General features: G+C 38.7%; 1 long non-coding RNA gene across 3 annotated transcripts in view; it reads left to right on the top strand.

Annotated features, from left to right (window-relative positions):
* LOC128911471 (uncharacterized) overlaps nt 1-22,733 on the top strand; it is a 574,472-nt gene that overhangs the window by 173,682 nt on the left and 378,057 nt on the right. For all 3 annotated transcript variants that reach the window (XR_008467089.1, XR_008467088.1, XR_008467090.1), the window contains one exon: nt 2,542-2,805. This is a non-coding gene — a long non-coding RNA (uncharacterized LOC128911471). The remainder of the gene's footprint in view (nt 1-2,541; nt 2,806-22,733) is intronic.

Below are 22,733 nucleotides of genomic sequence, written 5' to 3' on the forward strand. Positions count from 1 at the left end.
AGAGACAGCAAACAGGATCTGTGCAGGAAGGATCTGAGATTAAAGCAGTGTCAGAGTTTCACAGGTGCACATTATGGACAATATATAAACTTTATCTCTTGGCACATAGTAAAATACAATCCATGTACTTAACCCTATACTGATTGAGGGGATTAGTGTGACAGAGAGGGAGAGGAAGCCTGTCAGAATAGTGATGGGTGTCTGTTTTTCCCCTAATAATAAAAGTAATCTATGACTTCTAGGGCAAGGGTCTGTACTTAACAGTTTTGCTTACATTTTAATTGGTACTGTGAATCTTCTGGACATGAGAAAAAAGTATTCAAATAAACCAAAGAAAATAGAGAAAATGCCTTAGAATACAAGATCTGTAAAAAGGGTGAAAAATGAGCTGAAGTGGAGATCATGAGAAACCCTGGATCCTATCTGGATCCTGGGGGAGACTAATGTTGTGTGCTAAATGACATTCTTCAAGCATTTCAGGCTACCTTTCTGAGTCCTGCAGCATTTCTTTGAATGGCTGCCATGGCAACTAGCATGGCTTCAGAGGGCTGTAGAGTGGGCAAGGTGTTGAGCATACCAAAGTGTGAGTACCTGAAAATTCCTTAGCAGAGATACATATCCGCTATGGTGTCATTTGTACTGAATTTTTCTGTCAGAGGCACGGACTCTATGGGATGCGATGCATTAATATGTGGAATATCTTGCTGCTACCGCTTGGCAAGTAGGCTAAGAAAATGGCTTTATTGTCTTCAGAAAGGATTCCTTTTCAATGGGCTCTACAGAAAGATCAACTGTGCACTATGGGGGCTATTATCTGTCCTCCACTACCAGTTTTTCCACTCAGGAGACAGTAAATGTCCCCTAAACTTATTCCATGTACCCTTTTGTGTCTCTTGACCCTCTGTGCTGCACGGTCAGCCACCACAGGAGGTAGCGCTATTCTAGAAGTATGTTCTTTTACCGCTAGGAACATTTACAGAGTGGTGGGAGATGTGTGGGAAATGCGAGAGGTCTTCATCTGTCTTGGAGCAGATAGTCAGGCTGGCTGGAGGACTAGAACAGTGGTGCAGACCAAGGGCACTGAAATGAAATTGTACCTACATCCTCCTCCTTCCTCAAGTTCTTTTGTTTAACATCCTTTACAGCAGCTGTAGTGCTGAACACTCTCCTCAGATTCGTGTTAGAACTCCTATTTGGTTATTTTTAATTGCATAAGAAGCCCTCATAACACTAGAAAAGAAGTAGTTGCAGAGAGGAAAAGAAAAAGAAAAAAGTTTTCAAACAAATAAACAGAAGCAAAGGTGTTACCAAAAAAGAAGCGTGGTTTTAAATTTTATTGCAATCCCAGGTGGAGCAGATAATAGATACAATTAAGAAGTAGACTTAACTGACAAGAACAATTAATTTAAGGTATTATTTTAAAATATCAATTTTAATAACACCTTAGATTTATTTTATAACTTAAGTGATCAAAACAAACCAGACTGCACTTTAGAGACTTAAAGAATGCTGCGTTCTCAGAGTAAAAATCAAAACAGTTTCATAGGAGAAATCAAGATGAGGGACAAAGGCATGAGACTGATTCACGTCTTTCAGATTCATGGAGTTTCTAATTTGAGGACACATTGTATCAGAAATCAGAACACCAAAAATAACTAAAAGACTGCTGCAAAGACAGGTTTAGAAGAAGCGGGATTGTTTAGAGTAGGAAAGCATAGACGTTTTGGCAGGAAGATGATGTAATTACTCAGTGGACTTAGTTTGCAAAACAAAGAACCAGAATTACTTGCTATGCTGGAAAAAAGGACTGAAAAATACAGAGAGTATAATTTTGAATAAAACAAAAAATCCAAATGATATCGCAGAATGCTCAGAACTAAACAGTGTCACGCCTTCACACAAAGGTGCAATGTTTGCATTGAGCAAAAACATTTTCTGAAAGTCCGTAGACAATGACAAATAAGTAGACCTACACACATACTCAGACATATTCTTCACAGTACAGATTGAAGCAGAAGGTGATTGCAGAGAAAGGAGAACCAAAGGATAAGAGGATTTCTCTGCACAATTTGTTGAGGAAATGGCTGCACCTTTTGTTTGGAACATTTGCTTGAACATAAAGCTTTTCCCTTGCTTTGTTTGTAAGATGTTCTCCACACACAGAGACCACTCTTTGCACTTCAGACTCCTTTTTTCCTTATGCTCAGTTATGTAATTGTTGCTACATTACAAATGCACCTCAGTTGTCCTCAGTAAAGCTCATACAGACACAGACTCAGCCGTAGACTTCTGACTAATAGGAGTACACAAGAGCCGTAGGATGCTGTAGAACCCCTTGTCCTGGTTTGGGCTGAACTGGCCACTGAAATGAATGACAGATGCTCTCCCCCCACCTCTTTCTCCAAGGAGAGGAGGGAGAGAGAGAAAGAGACTTATGAGTTTAGGAAAAAACTAAACTACTTTAATTAAATATTAATAAAATAATAAAAAAAGAAAAAAGAAAATAATGAAATATATACAATATATACAAAACCGTTTCAGGTTCCCAGGATGACGATCGTGTCACCAACAGGCACAGGGAAAGTCCCAGACTGGACTCAGTGATGGACGGAAGCTGGGTTCTGAATCTGGATTCAGGAATGCACGGATCAGGATCAAAGGCAGACGAACAGAGGGAGTCTTCCTTGGAAGCTGGCCATTGAAGAAAGAGGGCTGACCCTTTGATCTCTCACAGGATTCGAACCTGCCCAGGGAAACCCCAACGGAAAATTGGTTCTGTTTTACCTCAGACCAGGACACCGTTGTGTAAGTAATGGTCATGCTTTATCTGCAAAACTTTAGTTCATTTCTGGTCCTTCAAGATGAAGGAAGATAAATTAAAACTAAGATTCAAGAAAAGGCTACAAGTACGATAAGTGAGTGGAAAAAGTACTGTGAGTCTAGCAAAGCTTTGTTTGTTTAGTTTAGCACAATAAAAGAGAAGAGAGGAGTTGTGATAAGATATATTTGCTCTTTTTAGGGGGATTTAATGTAATCACCTTTATTTATTTAAAATTAATTTAATTTAGCTTAATTTAAGTGGATAAGAGAAAGGGTGAACAGGAGAAACACCAAGGAGGAGAAAGAACTTTTTAAGTGAAAAGACAACACCTGACACAAGCAAACTCTGCACAAATTACTGATGAATAAATATATCACTCGTACAGGAAATTATAGGAATTAATCAATTCTGGACCAGTTCAGTCATAATAACAGTGTGGTTAAATCAACAAGTCCAGTCTCAAGAAAGACTATATAAATTGTTATTGCTCTAAATTAGGACCTTAGGACATTGCTGCCTTCAGTACTAGGAAGGATTTGCATTGAAGCTATATTCAGATTCTGCACTCTTGTGCCTCCATTTAGCTTGAAACATGAAGTGTGGATAGGTCAGTCTCTAAGGCAGGGGGATTGTGTGTGCCCTGCCCCAGAAAAGTACCTTAGCTTCATTTACTATTTTTTCTTTCTCTTTCACAAGTAACAGCTTTATATAGACCTGTCAGTGAACTACTGTGCAAAAAAATACCAAATATTATTGTGACCATTGCTTTGTTTGAGGCTTTTCAAACAGAAAGTTTTACACTTTTTTTGCTGTTGTATAGGTAGAGCTGGAAAAATATTTGTATTCTTGGTAGTTACCTTGTTCAGGGCTGAAGTTCTTCTGAAGGATCAGTCTCATGCTGCAGGGAGACGGAGTCTGCTTCAGTGTCTTTCCTTGCATTCAGAATGAGATTCTGACATCCCAGAAAATATTGTTCTATGCGTGCAGCTTCATGTGATTCATGAAAGTACCATTGAGGATTAATTTTGTATTATTTTGAAGATATTTTTCACTGCTGGCAAGGAGGTGAACATTTATATGTATGTAAAATAGAAACCCAATGTCCCTTTTGAAAACTAATAATGAAAAATGTCAGAGGAAATCTTTAAAACTACAGCTTATTTTTGCAATCAGGTAGAATAGCATATATTTGGATCTGGATATTATTCTCTGTGGAGAATGGAAACAACAATTTGTTTCTTTCTAGATCTACCTTTTCATTATGTGATTGTACAGGCTGTAATACAAAGGACATGAATTGGTAATTCCTCATTGTTTGGTAATAAGAATTAACATAAATCAAATTATTAAATAATGTATGAAAAGAGCAATAATAAAAATCCTTTGAATAATCTTTCTTGAAAGACAAAGATTTTAACTTTCTTCCTGAATCTGGGCACGTGCTATTGATTTATAACTCCTGCAGGAGAAACAATCGGCTTGACCAATATTGCACCATTGGCAAGCTATTTAATGGAACTTTCTTTCCAGTCCACATTATGACAGCTCTCATACTCCTAAGCAAAACCCTGTTATTATCAATTCATTATTAGTTTTCATTGCAGGCCTGGGTCACGTCACAAACCTTTTTTTAAAGACCCCATGACTATTACTTTCTCTTCCAGAGATAAGTAAGGAAATGATGGATGAAACTTACTTACCACAGTTAAATTATCAGTAGAAAATTCATCAGCTAGTCCAGCAGGGTAAAGAAATTTAATAAATTCAATAAACCACCAGCAGTATAATGTGTATATATACATGTGAGATGCAATAAAACAGAGATTAACCAAGCTGATTAGAAAGACAGAAACACATTAAAATACATGGCTGGTAAACTCTGAAGGAGGCTGTTTAATGTGGATAAGCTTCACACAGTGCAACTATGCTGGTAGAAAAAATAGCTGGAAAGTTTATAAGGACAACCCTGCAGATTGTGCAAGCGGCTGGTGTGGAAGTCAGAAAAGAGAAGCCAAATACTTTTCAGTTTATTTCCCCCAGGCTTTAGTGGCTTTCTTCTCTGCCAGTAATAACGAGCAAGGACTTTTCTAAACTACATTAAAGACTTTGTGAAAGAAATACCTTTATTTAATATGGAATATTTCTCAGCCAGTTTCTGATACTTCTGAGCATGACGTGCAAGTAATTCCTTACTTGTCTATCAGTTCCATTGATTTTATTAGCACCATTTGCAGATGCCTCAGTACAACAAATATTTAAGACTATATTTGAAGTTAAACAGCTGCTGAATGGTTTGCTGGATCTAGTGCAGAATGAGCTATTAGATTTTTTAATGACAGTCTCTGGCTCTCAGTGCCACTTTGCTATGTTAGCAACAACTCTAGCCTGTGGCAAGCAAAAGAAATCTTCTCTGTTATGCTGAGTGCAAAAGTCAAGAAAGATTTGGTCTTTCTTAGGACTAGTAACTTAGAGTATGACTTCAGTATATTTTGTCTGCTTCATTGCTGCATATTAGCCTGATAATTTCCTTTACAGACACAATAATATGCGACCATTTTTGGATGTACTAAATACTTGTTGAATAAGTACAGCTTTTTTTTCCTCTCACAGTCAACTAATGCGTTTCTCCCTTCTGTCTCAGTTCACTATTTTAGGAACAGTGAAGGAGGGAAGAAGCCCATGATAGAAACAAAGAACATTTTATAAAGAGAGGAAACGTGAGCTTTTCTGTGACATTTTTTGTCTCAAGCATTTATCATGTTGTATCTGTGTGCTGCACTGATAATTGCTATTCTGTTTCTGTTCTGAAGTAATGCTGAATCAGTACTGCTTGTACATGGCTTTTTAGGCGTTCTGTGGATTTAATACAATAATACATTACTCCTGAAAGTTGTCCTCATTGATGTTACCAAAGCAATGCATCTAGATCCCATCACAAACTGAGAGCCTGTTCTGTAAATGCTTCTATGTTTATTCAAACACACAGTGCTGGTATGTACTGTAAGACCTACCCGTAAAGCATCGCTCATGTGCAGTGGAACTAAATGATATTGTGTATAACAAGAAACAGCACTGCTCCAGCTTATATCTTGTTCATCCTTGTTCAGGGAATGTCACCTTTCAGGAGAGTGTACCCATTTGTATAACTTACAATGTAGTTGCAAATTAAACATGAAACCAATATTTACTGAAATAATTAAATAAGCGAATTGGACTCTCTTGCTTTTGCTGTGATTTTATAAGGAGTTTTCCATTTTATCATGTGCCATCATCAGCCAGAAGTACCTAATGTTTTAAAGAAGACTGAACGTGGTTGTTTTTCTCAGTCTCATTTAGGATCAAACCTGTCACACACCCAACACTGGCCTGGCACAGGGGGAAGGGACCCAGGGGGAAGCTCCAGCAGTGTCCTGCTGGAGACCGAGCTACCCGGCACGGGGGAGACGAAAGCCAGCTCCCGCCTGGACTCTTGAAAAATGGTTGTTTACAGGAACTTGCCTGTCCTTGCTGTGCTCTGTTTTCTGTTGGGAGGACAAATTAGAAGCTGAATGACAAAACCTAATAACAATTATGCTTCTGTATGTAAGGACATGCATGTATTCACTTAGGTTCAACAGCTAGTTAACATTAAATGGATTGGTTTCACCAGGGCCAAGGGAGACCAATTTTTGCCTTGGGACAACACTGAACTGTCCGTTGGGAAGCTACACTCCCTCTTAGTCCAAAAGTATTCATTGAAAATGAATGGGAAGATTCCTTCTCTTCCTTACTTCAGCTTGTAAAGTAGCATATTTTATGATTAAAATAATTTCTTTTAAAAATAACTAGTTAGAAACTATGGTATCATCTTTGAGCTAGGTAAAAATGAGGAGATATTTGGGTGCAGACTAAAGGAGACAATGATCACAGGACAATTGCTTGCTTGCAATTCTGTTTTGCCACCTGTGGAGGCTTGGAAGGGAGCCCAGCATTTGTACAGTACAACTCATCTGCTACTTGAAGCACAAAATCCTGTTTGTTTTGTCGCTTTCTGGACACATGGTTTTGGCTTGAATCCAAAAAGGCATTTTGAGATTTGTGTCTGATGATCAGTAGATAAGGTATCGTTCATTGGTTGCATCACATTTTCTGTGCTTTAAAATAACATTTCTCCAGAGTAATACAACAAATATTTGTATGGGTGTTTATCTTTTTTCCCCCCAAAACACAGATAAATTTCATTATGGAAATTTAGATTTATGTTGTGTACATACATAGGTCTTTAACATAAAATAAAAACAAGGTAAAACTTTGAAAACTGTTACCAAAACCATACTCATTAATGAGATCCTTCCAAGGACTCTTATTGTTTTGATTCACAAAATCAACTATTAAACAGTACATGAAGACAATTTTCAAATGTAAATGTAAAGTGCATTTTATTAAGTGTAAAAGAACATAAAAAACATTTAAAGAAAATAAGTAGAGAGGTTGGAAGAGGATTGGAAGGTGAGGAAAAAGAAATGCAAAACCAAACTCATCTTTGCTCCAGTGCTGCTAGCAATCTGCCTTTTCAGCACTCTGTACAGAGTATTTTTACAGTTTTTACTATTGAACTTTTGCATGAAAAATTAGAGGACAGTGAATTCCCACGCAGTCCTCAACAGCAAAGAACATGACATAGCTCTTTTGTGGACTTCAAACAGCTGATGCTTTTGGTGCACACAGTTCAGAGAGCTCCTTTACTGCTTGATTGTGCAAGCTCTTTCCATCTCTATAAATATGGGAAGAATTTTGTGTGTACAGAGTTTTAGACATGAAAGCTGCTGATTAAATGTTAGCAATCAGTCTGAGGCCTCTTTGAAAATGTGATCCTGAGGAATTTTACACATGGAAAAATTTGAAGATTCCAATTATCATCCTAGCAATCCAAATGTCAGAAAGTGGGAAGAGATGTGACGGGGCAAGGGTGAGTGTAGTGAATAGAACCTGTTAATAGGAATTGCGTGCTGGGGCTGTGGACAGTCAGGATGCCAACATCCAATTTCTTTTTGATTGAAAGAACATTCTTTCTCTCTCTCTCTCTCTTTTTTTTTTTTTAAATTTGTTTAACTGAAAACAAATACTGTGAATGAATTATTATAGGCCAGAACACGTGAGAACTCTAATCCTCTCCAATTAATACAATAGTCAGCAGACTGGTAAGAACACCTACAGTCTTACTGGTGGTTTATTTTCTTGTTAGTGGTAACTATCCGTAAGAGATGCTACTGGGAACCTTTCTTACTGCTGTCATTCTCAAACACTCAAGAAAATACACATGTATTGCTCTTTGCGTAAAATACCATTCACATAAATGTCAACAGCTAAGCTCCCCTTTATTTAAAGAGATTAAGATTTTATTTCCTGAGTCATCTTTTGCATGTCAGCAATGACAGTATTTATAAGTTCTCCACTTTTACTCGTTTTATTATTGTTATTGCAGTAAGATTGGTTTTATTCATAATTTTAAAAAAATAAATTGTCGGTAATATGCAATGTTTCATTTCTGTTATGTTGCTTGTTCTGTTCTTGTAAACCATACTGCCACAGAAAACATGGCATTGCTAAGGGTAATTTGCATAACAAAATCTGGCAGACCTGACAGGCGGCTAGTGCCAAAGGAAGATTTTTATTATTTTTTTTGCAAGAAGGGTGAAATGCTAAGTTTTCAGTAAAGCCGCATATCTGCATAAAATGAGAATAGAAGGTGACCATAGCAATGTGATTTTGCCTAAGGGTTCCAACTTAATATGTGTCTTTCTGTTGCTTTTAAGTTTTTTGATATGTAAAATTTCAGATTGAAATTGTTCGAGCTTATTTCCACTGACAGTATTCTTTTGAGTGATCCAAACTGGTGTGTTTAAGTTTCATCAAATGATTCCACATTTTTTTAAAATCTATTAAGGGAGAAAATGGCTGTTTGACAGTTGTCCCAGTTTATTATTTTTTCAGTAATGTCATTTACTATCAAGAGTTTGTGTCAGAAATTTGAGATCTGACAGAGGAAATAATATTGTGTACCAAAACCAACATTTTTGTCTTTTCATGAAAATCCTTCTAAGCCTGCTATTATGAATATGAACAAATTTTCATTAATGCCTATGCAATAAAAATCATTAGCTGATTGCTGCTAAAATTTTTGAACATTTCATCTGCAGGAAGCATGACCCATAATTGTAGTGTAGATGTAGCTCCTGTGGACAGGACACAGGAAAATGAATGGTACTGCCTGTCTTGTCCTTTCTCCCTTGTTCCTGTGAGGTTACGTGGCATGAAGTAATCTTTAGACTAGTAGATAAGACCACAGAGTGTGATCTTGACAGTAGACTCAGTTAGGGATTGCTGTTTTTTTTTTCTGTAGCCATGCTTCATATCTTATGTTTTCATTTTGTAGTCACTTTGGCCTCTCTGCTTTTTGAAATTATAGTAGAAACACTGTCCTTTTATTAGAGGCAGTTTATGGAAGTCTTTTCTGACACAGAGTTTAGGTACAAAGACCAGGAATGGAATGAAAATTTTTTGTTCTGCTATGTTGAATTTTGGAAATTTTGTTAGCTTTCTCTTCAAAATATAATAGGGGTTTACTGATGTTTGTTCATCCTCAATTTTGCATAATATGTTAGGGCTCTGTTCTAGCTGTGGTGTTTGCTGTCCTTACTTTGAAGTCTCAGCTATTGAGGATTTTGCATTTGAAAAGTAGCCACTGCTATGAATATGCCTGAGTTACTCTTCCTAGTGTTTTCATTGTGTCATAGGTAAATCGAACCGATTCCATGAAATCCCTATCCCAGGAGATATGATTTCAGTGGGAGCATTTCTTAATGTCGCTTCCATTGAGATCAAAATTTCTTAGAAGAGAAAAAATAGTAGCTGTGCCATTAGAGTCACATTGCATCTGTGGGGCTTTGGGGAGGAGGAACACAATGTCAATGCAAAGCATCACAGATATTTTTTCTTTCTCTAAAATTGTAAATACTAGGGATTTAGCTTTTGAAAAGAAATGGCCTTTATGAATACATTTTAGTTACTGTTAATAGTGTTTTCATTGTGTCAAAGGTGTATTGAATTTGTTCCATTGTCTCCTGAGACGCAGTTTCAGTAGGAGCATCTCTTACTGCCACTTCCATTGAGATCATGATTGCTTGGAAGACAAAAAATAGTGACTGTGTCATTAAAGTCATACCATATCTGTAGGACTTGAAAACACTACAATGTCAATGGAAAATGTCACATGCACTTTTTCTTTCTTTAACTTGCAGGATTTTAAATGAAAAAAAAATATAAATAAAGGGTTAACGCAATATTTTGCATCCATTTTAGTCCTTTCAATTCTGCTCTTATGTACCAGTGTCTAAACCAATAGGAGCTGTTGAGCAGCATTCAAACACTGAGGCCTATGTACATATTTGAAAGCAAACATCCAAATTAAAAAGAACAAAGTCTGCAATTGTCTTGCTTCGGTCACCAACAAAGATAAGCCTAGTACAAGAGATCAGATGCAATTGTGAATCTTGGAATTCAAGCCATGAAGCAGCTGAGCCCACAAGACTTGGTAAAAGTCATTTCCTTGACTTCACTGGATTTTGTACTGGGCTCCAGACTGGAATTCAGAAGCTGTAGCACAGGGGTATGTATGAGACCTGTGGCATGCAGGGCTCTTCCAGTGATGCACACTTCTGTGAATCGTGACGACTGTTTCTGCCATTTGCCCAGAAGATTAAAAAAAGTGTGTATAAGCCTCTGAGTCCAATCTGAAGAAAGAAAAAGGTGTCTTTTTACCCAGCCACTTGGCTAACGGTGACAAAATGCGTACCTCTAGTTGCACTGAGCACAGCCAAGGTCCCAATTCTGTAAATGAATTGAGAAGTGATCATAGTACTGAGATATAAATATGCATTTTTTTAATGTCTAATTTCTGTTGTTTCAGGTACTTAGCCAAAAATCTGTTTCTCTTTTTGATACGTAGTTTTGGACTTTATGGTGAACATGCTATTTATTATGTGAAGCGGGCTGAGAAAAACTGTAATTTGACTTCTTAACTTACACGTATCTACTTCTTGTTTTATTCTCCAGAACAGGTGAGATAGCACTAGAACAGGTGAAATAGTACTACCAGCAGAGAATCTGGTCATAACTTCAGCTGCATGCCCCTTCTCCCTTCTGCTCACATCTCATTAGTGATATTGTTCTAATAAAATAAAAATAATTAAATTGTACATCTTCACAGATGAACCAAACAGCCCCAAGTGAAAACAAATTTCAATAATTTACACTTTCACACTTTCTGTGATTTAAATTGGGAGCATGGTGATCTCTGGACAAGAAAATCTTAGATCTCGACAAGTAAAATAAGTTACTTGAGTGGCTGGAATTAGCAAGTCACACATACTGTTGTCTTTTTTAATTTTCCACCTCATTAACATCTGCAAATGAGTATGTAAGGCTGAACCTACAGAAGTCATACACTTTTGTCATTAAACATGTTTGCTGCTAGCAATAACTGGCTCTCTTAATGCTCTTTTGCAGATATATGTGTATTTACTGCCAAAATACAACAATGTGGTGAACTTGCAGAGTTGTGCAATCAATACAAGTGTCCTGAATTTGTGGGACAGTTAGAGCTAGCCTTTCCAACTCAGTGGCATTGTCTTAACAGCTCTAAGTTTTAAGCAGTTTCTAATAAGTAAAATTTAGCTTAAAAAATCAGTCAGACACTGAAAGACAGAATTTTCTTACTCCAAACTAAGAATGACCAAAACTTCAAGAGAAGATTCTTTTTGGGCTAAGCACCTCTGTTGAGGCTTATATCAGATATCACACAGGTAGATAGTTTTTCAGCGATGTCCTCCTGAATGATCTAGTTTGAAAGTAAATGTAAAATATTTTCCTTTATGATTCCTGCCTGCAAAGGGCTCAATGAGTTTCGTTTATACAGAAGTAAAGGTGGGGCGTGATCCTTTAATAAATACAAGTACCAGCTGTATATAGTCTGTATAATATTATCCCACCACATGTGGAATATAATCCCGTTATGGTCATTGAATGAATCACACACAGTCATTATTATGGGGCTGTAATTTAAAGTTTGGATTCCAAACCACCATTAGCTTTCATTTGAACTAATGGAAAGTCGTGTTCCTGTGGAACTGTAAAAGGGCCATTTCTCAAAGCAGGGCAGACTTGTAGACATTTTGTTTAAATTGAATCCAGCCATTTTGTTAATCTGCCTAACTGGTCCCTATTGCTATACTCATCCTTGCTAACTGCTAGTAACATAGGATGGCAAATGTGGCATTATAGAAATCCTTAAGAGTATTTATAACATGACTTTTTTTGTTGCCCTACAATCAATAAATCTTTCTTTCTCCAAAAGCTTTTCAGTGTCCGAACTGGTTTTCAGTTCTCTTAAAACTGCTGTCATCCAAATTTCTCCCAAAATCCAAGTCCATTGGAAGAGGATTAAACAGCTTGACAAACCAGAAGGAACAACTTGACCTTTGTGGTTTTGACTGTTCTTTCGTAATGCCATCACAAAGAAAAAATAAATAATATCTGATGATGCTCACATATCAGGAAAGACTGGAAAATGGCATTGCTCAGACTTGACATTTTGAGTGGCAGATGGGATAACAAACAATTTTCCCCCATCTTTTCTTGTCAATATTTAATTTAAAGCACTGAAGTTGATAAATATAGTGCATTTAGTTACACAAAATACAAATATCAATACGCTTCTCTGGCCTAATGGCTAATATGTTGACAAGAACTGAATCATAATTTGACATGAGAACGGACTTTTTTTCCCTATTTTGATACAGAGAGCATAGCGTATCATAGTGCTGATAAAAATCAGTATCCCATTGTCAAGTATTCTCTTTGATGTTTTCAAAACATCCACCTTTCAGTATTTTGAGGTATCTCTCACTGAAGAGTTGAGCACGCTGCAAACCAATGGCACCAAATATTTCATGTTTCTAAGTTAATTGCTCTGACTTATGAACCCCAAGTGTTTAGAATTTTAATTCAAACATTAATGAAGTCAATACCGAGTCTGTACAGTTTGTATATGACCTATGTAAATATAAACCAGTTAACTGTGCATATATTGTTCTAATTCTAGTAGCTTCATAGACCTATGTCATCTCTTATTCCTGCTAATTAGACTTGCTCTTTCTATCAGTCTCACCTGTTCCTGCTAATTAGGCTTGCTCTTTCTGTTAGTCTACGGATTTTCTACAGGGGCTATCACTATATAATTAAATTCTTCCCCTGTCATATCCTGTGTCTTCCAGTAGGTTTTGGAAATTATTTACCCCGTGTTCTGGATGTAAAGCCTTACTGAATATACTTTGCTATTAGTTAAGCAGCATCTCTGAAGGGCTAAAACCAAGCACTGGAAAAAGTATATGGATTTTTCTCAAACTGAAGATCAGCTGAAGCTGGGGCTATGTGCAATTCTTAAAAGTATGTAAGCACCTAAAGATGAAAGGAGGCATTTACTAGATTTAAAAAACTCCCAGTAGGAGAATTCAAGCACAGCTAAAAATCCCACAACTTCTACATCCTGTCTTTTACCTGGTGGCACCCTGGAGCACAACTTGGAAAATTGCACCAATGAGAGGGTTTTATTTAGACACATGAACATCTTGTATCAGTAATAGCTAAATAATTGAATTGTAATTGATGTATAATTGATCTAAAGCTTGCCTTCAGTCATGGTTTCATAGGAACATTTTATTTGGTCCTTTTTTTCTACCAGTAATTTCACGGATTATAAATATATGAAATAATAGGCATATATGGATCATTAGAGTGCTAGGTTTGACACAACTATAAATGAAACTGTTTGAAAGCCTTCAAAGAAAGCTGAACGAAATCTTTGCTATGTTTCCGTGTTGTCTTTTTTCTTTTCTTTTATCTCTATAGATACAGACCAATGCAGGTTAACAGGGATTAGAGATGTTACAAGTTACTTAGAAAAAAATATGTGAAATAAATTTGGCTTTGCTGTTCCTGATAGACTGTAAAAAATATGTTATTTGTTAATTATCAAGACGTTTCTTCTAATTTATATTAAATTTCCACATTTTTCTCTCAGTTAGTATTTCAGTGTCATGTAAGACCATGAAAGCGTGACTCAGGATAGCTATCATACGACATGCTAATTTTCTACAGTGCATTTCCTTTGTTAAAACTATGAAAGCTATTTGTTGCTTTGAAAAATATTTTTTAAAAGCATATTTATTTTACAGTCCTTTTTCTTTTGTAGTAGGTATATGTCTAGTCTTTTCTACCCTAATGGATGAATAGAATACCTTTAGGAATTTTTCATGAAATCTCCTTAAAGGTTAGAAGTTTTAGAAGATAAGATCACGTTTGTATCGCTGAGATTCTACATTACAGCACTGAATGCAATGTTGGGTAGTCCCCCTCTTTACAAGCATTCCCACTGAATTCAGAGCTGCTGCTGATGGGAGATAGTTCTTCTCTGTCACAACCTTACGCTGACTGCCATTTTTATTAGTCAGCTCTAAAACCCACATGTAATGGAATGACCCAGCACCTGTGTTTTGTGGGGTATGTAACTGAGAGCTTTGCAAAGAGGTAAAATGCCAGTGCATTGTTTACCACAGGTGGATTTTCTGTTGGGTTTCCCTGGTGGAGCACTCTCTGGCTGATGGAAGTGTGAATTTACATTAGTAAGGACTGATGGGACACCACAGTTCCCAATCTTCTCAAATAATTTTTAAAGATTCACTAGAATCAGGGAGGTGATTATGGAGATGGAGAATTGATAGGGTTACGTGTTAGTATTAAACCAGTTTCTTCTTGCTGGATCTTTTATGTATATTTTCTCAAAACACTTGAACTCAAAACTTCTTTTATCCTCCATGTAACAATGCAGTACTGAGTAAAATGAATAATTTCTGATAGGAGTGCTACAGCAGGAACAGCTTTCCAACTCCAAATAAAACTTTCAGAACTGAAAAAAAAAAAAAGAGTTAACAGTTAATTGCTGCCCAACTTTCACATGGACAACCCAAAATCTGGAGAGGTTTCTGCTCAGGCCTGGAGTCCTAGCTACTCTTTAGGATGCCATTGGACATCACAGCTTAAGCAAAGTTTTGAGATTTCCGTGTGTGAGTACGAGATAGCTGAAGCTGAACTTTCTGGAGTTGAGGAACAACTATGTAGACAAAACTATACCATCCTTATTGGTTTAGTTTTGGGGAATAAGTTTACAGAAAGATGTGAAGGTTGATAAATGAACTCATAAGCCAGAGGAGAGTCAGGAGTAAACACATTCTCCCAAATAAAGGTCCAATACTCAAACTGCCAAGCAGCACTTTTTGTCTCTTAAAAATACATACGGACATCTTAAAAGATATACAGTATCTGAAAACATATATATATATTGTTGCCTCAAACATTCATAAAATGAAATGCATTTTCCTAACTTTAAGGAAACAAGAAACAAGAGCTTCTTCACTTTCTAAACCAGATGTGCTTGGAGCAGCTTTTCTCCTCTGTATGCTCTGTGTACAAACATATTAAAAATGTAAATGTCAAACTTGATGTGAGGTTTCAGTGTGGACCTGTCTGCAAATTCCATTTTCAGCTTGCCAGCAAGCACTTTACCCTGCTCAGTAGCTTGCACCTTTTCAAGAAGTGGAATAACTTAAGGCACTTCTCATACAGTCATTAATTGGCTGTTTCTAGTGGGATCTCTTCACTGAGTACATGTTAATGTTCGTGATGTGGGTCACAACTCTGCATTGCTATTTTCTCTAATTACCGTCCTTCAGTGTTTTTTCCCTCAGCTGGAACATTGTGTTCTCCCAGGCACAGTGTATGCAAAAGTGGAGATACCACAAAATGAGTGGAAAAAATAACCTAATTATCTTCATGGTCCAGGAAGGTCCAATTAGCAATTAGAGAAATGTGTTGAAATAAAAATTGTACATTGCTTCTTTTGACTCTGCTTCTAAACTATTAAGCTCACTGCTCAGATTTATCACGGGATTAACTAACTGCTGATAAGAACACTTTTAACACCAGAGCTTTAACGTTTCTGAACACAGATGGTTTGAGGTGTTTGCAACTGCATGAATTACTGAACTACAGTATCATTGCAAGGTTGTTAATTGTTCACTGAGCCTTGACTGGAAATATACGGTAATGCGTGCTGCACCATCGCTGGATGTGCAATCATCATAAATGAACACACACAGTCGCCACGTCGAGAATGCAAGAAAGTGATGCATTGATTGACCTGGGAATGTGCAGGCGCTGCTCATTCCCGCTCCTTGCAGAGGTGCACAAAACTGGTCACATGTTACAGAACCTCCAGAAAGAATAAGATAATGACATTGCTTTGTTCTGAGGTTTCATAGTTTACACTGAATTAGAGAGAGTAAGGAATGACTAGGGTGGAAAAGGAATGCTTTATTTCAGGATGGCTGACTACAACGGTGACACGTTTTCTCTGTGAACCTGGCTTCCCTCTCCTTTAGTATGAACTACACCTGAATTACCAAGTACAGTCTGCAAAAAATTATCACAAACTAGGATTGTGTTTGAGAAGAAAGTGAAAAAAGGAGATGTTATATGTGATCCATAGTCACATCCACAATTTAATTCCAAGGGTTGATGTGGTTATATGATAGTCTTCATTCATCATTTATACTATTGTGTATCTACTCTGGAAGGTGTCTACATCAATCTTAGCAATCTCTCTCTCGGAAGTCCTAAGGGTAGGCATAGATTCCTACCAGCATGCAGCCTGGGGTTGGAAGCCTACTTGGTGAAATATTATTTATTAAAACCTTTGAAGGGAAACTAGAACAGATCAATGTAAGCACATAGGTAACAAAGAATTTTAACACTTCTGCCTCTGCAGGATCAATTTATTTTTTCTTTTTGTCCAGATGGATTCACGTTTCTGCGATTCGAAGCTTTGAAGTTGGTAGCTAGCAGGAATATTTACATGTCTGTTTCAGAAGAGCAGTAAGGTATATTCAGTGTTGGTGGTGTAAGCCATAATGAAATATCATAACAAAACTTGTAGGCTGCATGATATCAAAGGCACAGAGGGTAGTACCAGCATTTTCCTCTTGTCCCGGACAGAAGAAAATAGTGAAAAACATGCTCTGCTTAATATCATGTACTGTTACCTTACCCTTCTTGTCATTTAGTTGTTCTAGGCATTTCTTTTTGCATCTCTCTGTCTTTTTTCTTCTTGGACTAGAAGATGTTTTTTATTTTTGGATTTCATACTCAATGTACTTATTCTCTAATTTCTCACTCTGAAGCCAAACCAATTCTTGACCGTGCTTTGCTGCTCAGGTGCACCACACAAATCGGGCTGGAAGAGTAATGACAGGCAAAGGCCAAAGTACTCACTGTGCATAAGGCCTCAGTCCTTAGAATCTAAGATTGCTGTATGTAAGCATTTAAATACAGGAGTGCTTCCTATGGTATATGAAATGTAACGTTATGCCTCATTGTTACTTAGATGTATTCAGGAAAATATTTTTAATAGTTTTGCATTGTAATAAAACTCTAAAAAATTGCATCCGTCTTGGCTCCCAGTGCCTTTTTGGGCTCCGTTCCTCCTCTGCATAAGATACTTTGCAACAAGCTTCATTGGCTTCTGTTAGAAGTATGTCAAGGGAGACTGGGCCATATTGCTTCAGGGTGCAGAGATAATTGATAAGATCTAGGCTGGGAAACTGTTTCCATTTTTCCATTCACTGCGTATCAAGCAGGAATTGGACCATGTAGAGAAGGTCAAATGGAAAGTAGAGAGAAATACCAAGGATGTAGAAAACATAAGGTATGAGGGTGTGGGGTTATTTATTCTAGAAAGGGGCAGCTGCATCTCCTTTGTCCAGGGAAAGGAATGCAAGGCCGCTCTGGAATGGAAAGGAAGGAAATAACCTGAATAACCATATATATAAGACAAAAGTGAGGTGGCAAAGAAGATTTCAGCTAGATAGGATAAAACTAACAGTTGGGAAAGCGACACAGCACAGATTGAACACAGAAACATGGCATTTCTGCCATTAGTACTTTTAAAGAACAAGTGAAATAAGCATCTGTCAGCAATATCAAGGAGCAGCTAATCTTCCTTAGGGCAGTAGAATGTTTTTGGTCATGTTTTAAAATCCCTTTCGGTACTAATTTTTCATTGACCGTATTGAGACTTTACAGGGAGACTTTCAGCCCAAAGGGCTTATACTAGGAAGTCCTGTGTTGTTTTGTCTGAGATTTTTTAGGTGTTTTTTCTCTAGGAGTAACTGGAAAATGTCACATGGGGAATGTCTGGTCAAATAAATGAATGTTGAGAACTACAATGTTTTACAAATGTACAGGGAGCAAGTTTGTAAAGCAGATTCCTGAGGTTGCTACAATCAATGTCAAAAATCCTATTGACTTAAGTGGTTAGAGTTGCAAACCTTAAGCTACTTGGAAGATATCAGTTAATCAATTTGAATCAAATTCTTCTGCTCTGCATGTTGAACCAAGCAACAGTTTTCTGTTCTCTCGAGAGGTGACAATCTATCATGCCAATCCCCCTACGCCCACAATTCTTGGGAATTCATTTTAATTAATATTAATTAAATTTGCCTTGAGCGAGTTATTTTGCTGTCCAGATTTTGTGAAAGATTTTCCATTCTTGCTGCTTGCCTGCTTTATCACCTCGGTGCATCCATTTACAGAAGATGTAGGTGCCATATAAAATATTCATTCATCAATTTGCTGAGGTTAAAACGGTCTTTCCCCCCGCTTTGCCTGCAGTCGTTTGGGCTCTGCGCCGCTGCCAGCTGCCGTTGGAGGCGGCTCAGGGCGAGCTGCACTCCTTGCAGAGGGCACCGAGGGGAGCCTGGGGCGGGGGAAGCTGTGCTGGGAGCCATCCTTGGGGATTGCCCCTGGCTGCTGCTGGGTGACAGGAATCAGGGCCCTGCCTGCCAGGGTGCAGAGAGCAGCTGAGCTTGGTTGGGAGCCCGCTTCTCCCTACTTAACACAACCCCTTGGGTTTGGGTGCCTCCTGGCTTTTCCTGGGGATGGTCCCGCAGGGTTGCGCCGGGGCGAAAGGCTGCAAGGCCGAGCAGGGCTGCCCTGGATGCGATGATTGCTTTCAGGTGAAAAGGGGCCTCGTTCCCTCCATGTGGGGGTGGCAGAGGCGTTAATTGCCCCTTTATGTAGCTCAGGTGGTGCTGCGCAGCCTGGCAGCAGTGTGGGTGCTGGAGAGCAGGCAGAGCTACGAGGAGAAAATGCCTGTGAATTCGCCCTGCCTGCGGCAGGGCGAAGGCGCTGGGGGGCACGGCTTGCCCCCGGCGGGGTGCTGCGGCTGGCGGGCGGCGGTGCTGGAGCCGGAACCCGCCCGGGTGCCGCGGGGTAAGTGCGGGGCCCGCCCCGCGGCGGAGCGCTGGGCGCTGCCCGAGGCCCTGGCCGGGGGTGCCCCGGGCGCGCCGCGCGTCTCGGCCCTCCCCCGCTCCCGGCAGTCGCAGCGGGCGTCCTCTGCTGTTTTAGGTCAAATGAGAACCTTAATTTGTTTACTTGGCTTTTAAGGGGAGGTGGGAAGCCTGAGCTCTCATAGTGTGAAATGTTCTGTCGGTCTCAGGAAAAAACAAGTACGTAGCAGGTGTTCCTCGATGGGCCTTAAGGCTGTGGTGGGAGTTCTTGTGTTGTGTCATGGGGAAATACTTAGAGGGAGGGAGAGGTTAATGGGGAGGAAATCTCTCTCCTCCCTGGTTTTTAGGGTAAATCTGTATTTGATCCTAGACTTTACAGAACCGGAGAGCAAAATAACATGGACTTGATGTTTTAAAGTTCTGAATCTTTGTGAGTAGACAGACACAACTCTCTAGGCTGTGGTTTGATATTGTGTTTGTGTTTTGGTTTTTTTTGTTATTGTTTTTGAAAAGTGACAGACTACATCTTTTTGTATTTGCGGTGTATCTCAAACTGTAGCATTCTCCTGACTGCTTTATCCTGCTATTCTGTGGAATAATGCATCTTGCAGCACTGTAGAAAATGTATGTAACTCTGCTCCCCAAACCCAATTTCCCGCAAAACATTGTATATAACAATCCTGTATCTCACTTCTATTTTTCTCATGTTCTCTCCTGATTTAAAACTAAAACTTACTAGAACCTAGCTTCAAAGTTGGATTAACAGCTGCCTGCGCTCTTCATCAGTTGAATAAGCAGAGTATCTCTTACATTAGTGATTATTTAGCATGTTCTAGATTCCTAAATATGTTCATCTGTAACTTAGGCTTTTTTTTTTTTAGGGTGCCCAATTGGACATTGCCTTGTTAAATTGGACATACTCATCTGTAGCAAAATCACCGTAATAATGGAAATGTTCTTACTTTCACTGTACTATGGCATATATTGCTGCAGAGGTACATGTTGTAGGAAAATCTAAATTAATTTTGTTAGTGCTTACAAAGCTAAGAAAGACTTATACTTTTTATTTCTATGAATTAAGGATAAACTTAGTCTTATCAAAACTCTAGGAAAAATACAGTCTTCTAGCAAACTACTTAATTGATAATTTAAAATACAATATACTCTGTAATATGGAAGTATTATGCTCTTTAAGGAAGCCCAAGGCTAATATTTTGGCAGTCAGTTTAATCTTTAGTGTAGCAAAAAATAAGACAACTGTAAAAGTTGCATTAATTACTGGTTGTACAACAAGCAGCTTTTCTAAGCGTGGGATTGTCTTGGTTTAAACTGACCTGTTTTTCTCAAAAATTATTTTTGATGAGTAAAAATGTTCTTAAAATTAATACTTTGAGCATCTTGTTTGCAAATCCCTGGAGAAATCTAGCTGCATTGCAGGCAGTGAGAGTACTATTGCTCTGGGGGAAAGCAGGCTTTCTCCGGACACTCTCTCTCACAGGAATCGAGGATGGGAAGGGATCTTCCAAGTCCTGAAACGCAATCTGCTGCCTTTGGAAACAGCTGATGCATCTGGTGCTATTCAGATGTTCATGTTACTTCATCACATGCACATCTTCCCATGGCTTCGCTGTTCTGATGGTTGAAATCCTCCTCTGCTTCTTTAGCTATTGTTATTCACTTCCAGATTAAACCCGTCAATCTTGAGCATGTTTTTGGCTCTTCTCCCTTGTTGGTTGTCCCCTTTCCATAGATCTTTATAGACAACAGTTCTCTCAGTTCTGTTTTACTGGATGAAACCACTTAGGAATAGGCAGTTAATACCAATGAGTAGTTACTCCTAATCAGCTGCTACAAGCTCCCGTTCCCAGGCAGTGGATAACTGACCGGCAGTTTGTCTGGCAGTGAATTGGGGTTGCATGGGGAGAGAATGCTGCCGGCCGTATTGCCCCAGGCAAGGACTGCTTTCTTTACTTGCATCTTTCTGTAGTTTTCCAGTCCCCCCATAGTGTAGCGCCTCTGGCTTTCTCTTTCCCCTCTGTGCCCACCTCCTTCCCAGCAGCCTGCTGATGGCTCCACCAGTGGCTGTGCCCCCAGGCCTTGGTTCCGCTCCCCTCCTGCCCCACTCGGCTCAGATAGTTCCCAGTGGAGTGTCCCACATGGCTCCCTGGTTTGCAGAGAGGCCGGAGCAGGTGACTTTATGGCTGTTTCTGTTGTTTATGACTGAGGGAACAGGGCCAGCCAAAGGCTTTATTGTATTCAGAGAGTGCAGTAGGCCAATGAAGTGGCTTAGTGGAACACATCCAGCTGAAGAGCCATATGTCGTGCAGGTCTGGTGCAACTCAGGCACGTTGTACAATCCTTTGAATACAGTTCATCCCTGAAGATAGATCTGCTTGACTCTGCTGCTCCAGCCAGGAGCTTGTGCACCACTGAGGCTGGAACCCCAAGCACAGCTATTCCAAAGCCTCATGCTCACCCTCTTCTAGTTGGAAACCTTTTGCTTGGTATATGTGTTGTCCCTTAAGCTATCCTGATAAACATGATGTGAGCAGTTTGAATATGAGTAATCTTTTTTTTTTTAAACACTGTTATCTCTCATGGACGCCAGTACCCCTTGTATTGTGTGACTAAGGGTACGTGTATCTTAAATTGTGCTATCATAAGAACGAAACTGATTGTATTCATAAATCTTACTGATAACTCTAAGAGCATTTGAAGCTCTTTGTCCCTTTCTTAGTCTAGATAACATGTACCAAGACTGGGAGCATCTACAAATATTTGGTTACCCTGCAGCACATGACTGAAACTGAAAACTTCTGCTTTGGTGTTGCAACTTTTAAAAACTGTTGCCCACCGTTTTAAAAAAGGGGCTGCAGTGGGACATAGCTGAAAGGCCAAGGTTTTCTTGCTGCCGCTTGGTAATATCTTAAACTTGTCTGCCTCAGATTAGATTAGACTCATGTTTAGCTAGTTTCCTCAGCAATGTTTGGCTTTCAGGAATTGTATTTGCTTATCAGATTATTTTTTTTTTTTCCCTTTAACATATGGCCATTCCAAGGTGATTTTTGCAGTGTTATTCCTTTTGGAGATTATTAATCACGTTTGATAATTTAAGAGTGTCTATTCTCAATGTTCCTGCAAGCACTGCATGTAAAATAGATCTAAATCTTAATTGATAATGTTTATTTTCCTTTGGGGGAGTGAGGGGCACCCCAGCAAGGGATTTGCAAAGGTATATTTATCAGTTAGACTATTAAATGAAAATCAAGTGAATGGGTAAAATCAGCTCAATGAAAATCTGGAGGAATCTGATAAGTGTTTATTTCTCTGTGTGTGTATAAGTACGTGTTGTGCTCCTTAGTTCCAAAGAGTGCAATAGAAGCTAAACAATAATGCTCAGTGTTATTGCCAGATACTTCTGGAGTGAGGAAAACAGTCTGAGGACAGCTGAGATCCCTTCAGCGGGAGGAGTA

Source organism: Rissa tridactyla, chromosome 6, assembly GCF_028500815.1.
Source record: "Rissa tridactyla isolate bRisTri1 chromosome 6, bRisTri1.patW.cur.20221130, whole genome shotgun sequence".
NCBI lineage: Eukaryota > Metazoa > Chordata > Aves > Charadriiformes > Laridae > Rissa > Rissa tridactyla.